The sequence below is a fragment of the Vigna umbellata genome, chromosome 9 (assembly GCF_029865625.1).
Source record: "Vigna umbellata cultivar VRB3 chromosome 9, Vumbellata_1.0, whole genome shotgun sequence".
NCBI classification, from domain to species: Eukaryota; Viridiplantae; Streptophyta; class Magnoliopsida; order Fabales; family Fabaceae; genus Vigna; species Vigna umbellata.
Window position 1 is genome coordinate 7,539,265 of NC_142173.1, and position 5,009 is coordinate 7,544,273.

The 5,009-nt window shown below is 37.5% G+C and overlaps 1 pseudogene; it reads left to right on the plus strand.

The window, feature by feature from the left end:
* Nucleotides 1-1,188: 1,188 nt before the first annotated feature.
* On the plus strand, nucleotides 1,189-1,793 carry LOC148192448 (putative BOI-related E3 ubiquitin-protein ligase 3 pseudogene; annotated as a pseudogene).
* The last annotated feature ends 3,216 nt before the right edge of the window (nucleotides 1,794-5,009 follow it).

Below are 5,009 nucleotides of genomic sequence, written 5' to 3' on the forward strand. Positions count from 1 at the left end.
GATGAGTTGGGACGTTGACGTGGTCAATTTTTTAAACGTGGCATTTATAGAGCTCTGAACGTGGAATTTAAGAACATTTAACATTTTAAAATTAGAGATTTCTGAATGTAAAATGTAATTAGGGTTTGTTGGTGGATTTTAAATTAACCCTAATTCCTAATCACATGGGGCAAAGCTATACTGTCATATATGTTGCGGCGGCACCGCCTTAGTCTTGCCGCCAACCATCCTCGCCGCCATGGCCAACCCCATGCTCATCTCGCCAAACCACCCAAAGCCACCACTTAACCCTAATCCACGCCACACTACCACGCCGGCACCATCGTTGTTCATCTTCATCGTCAATGTCGCCGCAGCTGCCGTAGAGACCACCCAACAGCCTTCGAAATCGCCGCGACAGACCTCTATCGCGAACACCATCTTCCTTCAGCCTTCTTCGAGAACCTGCAAGGAGAGTCATAAATAGAAACGCAAGCTCGCATCACACAACTGTGAGCACCTCCACAGCCAACATTCGAAAGCCGCAAGCCGCCACGAGCAATTATCTTCCTCGCGCAACAACCAACCTCCATGGCCACCTCCATTTCGTCCACCTGCAAACCAAATCAGAAGGCCAATCTCCTTCAAGCCAGAACATTAGTCGCGGTTCCCTTCATCTTAGAACTAGTCTCTCGCCGGCCATTGCCTCATCAACCAGATTCGCGACGCACAAGCACTTAGCGCTGCCATCAACCTCGCACCTCCACTACAAAAATGATTGAGATTACCGACGGTCATAATTCGTCGGTAATGTATAAAATCCGTCGGTAATTATCATTTACCGACGGCTTACCGACGGCTAAAATACCGTTGGTAAAAACGTTGTCGGTAAACTTTACTGACGGATTTTTCGTCCGTCGGTAATTACCGAAGGCTTTTGGCCGTCGGTAAAGCCTTCGGTAATTACCGAAGGATCTGGGCCTTCGGTAAATCCGTCGGTAAATGTCGCGACCTGGTTCATCTTCTTCCTCTTCCTTCGTCGCTGTGTAAAGAGTATGTTTCATTTCTTCATCATGATTTCATGTTTCTGTTTCCGATTAACTCCATGTGTCTGGGCTTGAATTTGAAATACTGATTTTGCGATGTTTCCGTTTATCCCTGCTTGAATTTGAAATACCGATTTTGATGTATGATGTGTAATGTCTTCAGATGGAAAAGGTGAGAATAGAAATTGATCAGAAGCGAAAGCGGCAAGCGAAAAGGATAATCGACGCGATTGAGGCAGGCGTGATAAAGAAATTGAAGACGAAAGAGGAGGAAATAGAGAAAATCGGAAAGCTTAATTGGGCGTTGGAAGAGAAAGTGAAGTCTCTGTGCATGGAAAATCAGATTTGGCGTGACTTGGCTCAAACGAACGAAGCTACGGCGAATGCTTTACGGCTAAATCTAGAACAAGTGTTGACGCAACGCGGAATGGTGGACGATGGTGATGCCGCAGCTTTGATGGACGATGCTCAGTCTTGCTGTGGAAGCACCGACGAGGACGGTGAAGAAAAGAAAGAGGTTGAATGGCGCACGATAAGAACGGGGTGCGCAAGTGTGAAGGATAAGAAGGACGGTAGTTGCCGGGAAAGGATGATGGGTGAGAGTAATGGAAGGTTTTGCAGGAACTGTGGGAAAGAAGAGTCGTGCGTACTGATTTTGTCGTGCCGGCACCTGTGTTTGTGTACTGTATGTGGATCTACGGTCCACATTTGTCCTATATGTAAATCCTTTAAGACTCCTAGCGTTCATGTTAACATGTCTTAAATTTGGATAATTCCCGCTCTTTTTACCGATGGACATTTTCCATCGGTAAATCCGTCGGTAATGTCGGTAAGTGAAATAATGGGCGGGAAAATTCCCGCTTTTTTTACCGACGGTCAAAAGCCTTCGGTAAATCCGTCGGTAATTGACATTGACATTACCGACGGATTTACCGATGGAAAATGTCCATCGGTAATGTGTATGTCAGTTACCGACGGATTTACCGAAGGCTTTTGGCCGTCGGTAAATAAAATTTAGAATCCGTCGGTAAAGCCGTCGGTAATGAAAATTTACCGACGGAAATTTATCCGTCGATAAAAATCCGTCGGTAATATTAATAATTTTTGTAGTGCTCCATCACGTTCTCGCAAGCTTCACGCTTGAGGAAACCCCAATGTGATTAGGAATTAGGGGCAAAAAACCCTAATTTCAATTTCAATGAACCCTAATTCCTGGTTACATTTTACGCTCTAGAAATCCCTAATTAAATTTCAATGAACCCTAATTCCTGATTACATTTTACTCTACAGAAATCCCTAATTTTAAAATGTTAAATATTCTTAAATTCTATGTACAGAGCTATGTGAATGTCACGTTTAAAAACTGGCCACGTCAATGTCCTAATTCATAAAAAACTTAACGTTTAGCCAATTTAACGGTAGGGGCCCAATTGACTCAAATTAGCATTTTTTAGAACTAAATTGGGGATTCTAATAAAACGGGTATCAAACTGGAAAAAAACCACAAAAATAGGAACAACTAAAGGAGTTAAACGAAAAAGAAAATAAAGGAAAAGGAACCTTCATTGCTTTTTCTTCTCATCTAATGGTCCCTTCATCTTTTGCTCCAAGCTCTTCTCTAGGCCCTCCGATCATTTTCATCGCCAATTCACGCTCCTCTGCACGTGTGGCGCCTCTGATTCATCTTCATTCTCCTCAGGGCAGCGACACACGAGCCATGGCTCTTCTCTTCTTTGCATTCTCTCGCACAAACCTTAGCTCGAGGGAGTGCTTTTTTTGCCAAATGCCTTGTGCGCAAACGAACCCCTCAAGCAAAGGCAGCTTCAACCAGCCCAGTTGACCAAATTCAAGCCCAATGATCCAAGGACCATGCAATTAGAATCAATTATGAATTAGGGCCATCAGAAAATAAAAGAAAGATATTTCAGCAATTAAAAACAAATTAAAAGCAAAATAAAGAAAAAGGTTTTTATTAAAAAAATTCAAAAAAAGATTTAATTTTCTAATTCTCTAAAAAGACTAAAAATACTCATAAATATCTATTTTTAACTACAGTTTTACAAAACTACAAAGTTAAAGAAAAATTCTAAAACTAACCTAATTCTACACAATTAAAGATAAAAATAGACTGTCCTAAACTTCTAATAAACACATAAAAGAGTGAAAATTTGAGAAATTATCACATTTTTTTTTTAAAGATATGAGATTTCGATGTTATCTCACAAATTTGTTTCTACAAATCGCCTCAAAATCGTTTCATGCGAATACAAATCATGTTTAGAATCTATTCTAATAAATAAGCAAATTTCATAAATCTTCTCATGCAAGCACAACACAGAGCATAAATTATTTATGAAAATCTTGGAGTTTGTTGTTGAGAGCCAAAAAAAAACATACACTTTTACATTTATATCCATTCACTTTATAACATAAGGTCAAAATATATTCTTCAAAAAAAAAATGCTAGAAACATGTATTTTCACCAAGAAGAATTTCTATAGTTAAAAAAAAATATAGATAAAATTAAATTAGTAGTAAAGTTGGAAGGAAGGATAAGAAAGATTGTGAGTTGAACCTTCTTGTTAACAAATGTTAACAACACATTGTCAATTAAAAAAAAAAAATTCACCAATGATTCCCTTTGACCGAGAGATATCCATGATTCGTTCTTGTTGATAAAACTTCCAAAGTGAAGCTTTATGCCATTGGACTATAGCACTCGAACGATATTCTTTACCTTTTTATTTCATAATGATTTGGAGGCACAAAATGACCAGAAAGCAGCAACATATAAGAGCTAAATAGTGGTGAGTAAGTCCAAAAGCTAGGGTTGGGTATGGTACAAGGCGTGCCATGCCATTTTGATGCACAAGCAGCAGGTGAAGTCTGCTCCTTTTTTCTGTCCCTAACGGATGCTCGCAAACAAAGCTCCCTCAAAACCAGTATATACTCATTGCCTCACCAATCATGCAGACATCACACACCCCATTTCAAATTTGTTGTACCTTTCTAATTTCATCATCATCATCATTGTCATCCTTCCACCCAATTAGGGCCCTTCACTTGGCTGCATATGTAGCCCAAAACTGCGTACGTACGTAGCAGCATCGATCATCATGCTCTCTGCATTGCTGCCTCTGCCCCCATCACTCTGCTGAATGCTAAACATTCACAACGATGTGTGTGCATCAATCAGTGTGGGAAGCATATTCCGTCAAACGTTTCATCACAAAAATTACCCTTTAGTTGTTCTCTGGGTTGCATCTTTATATGCTTCTTCTTTTCAACAACAATAAGGATGTTTTTGGATCTACTTTTCATTAGGAAACCAATTCTTTAGACAAGGAAGATGGACAATATTTCTTATATATGACTTCTCTCCATGTAAAACATCACACCACTTCGATTAAAAAATCTTAAAACATGTCTGTAACTCTTGTATTTCTTATATCTTAACATTTTCAAGTGCAATAACAATATGGGAAATGATATTTTATGATATTTATCCCCCGAACAAAACTTTCTTAATAACTCGCATAAACTGTCTTCTTTTCTAAAAAATAATATAACTGCATAATTATTCTTTCTCTATGATTTCAGAGATTTAATATTATATTCTTCTATATCTGACCAACATTTAGATTCACATCGTGATTTATTGCATTTATCTTTTCAACCTAAATATTTTTTTACTCAAAATCAATTATTAATGTTTTAAAATGTTGAAAGTTTTATTCGTTTTATATAATATATAAATAAATACAAACCTTGATTTAAAAATTAATTTTATAAAGTTAAATTAGATTTAAGGTCCAATTCTTAATCATAAATACCATAATTCAACTACTCATTAATTAATATTTAATTATATATAATATATAAAAGGAAATGTATTGAAAATATTATATTAACTAAAAATAAACTAATTATAATATTTAACTTAATTTTATAAGATTAAAGTTAATTTTAAAATTTCACTTATAA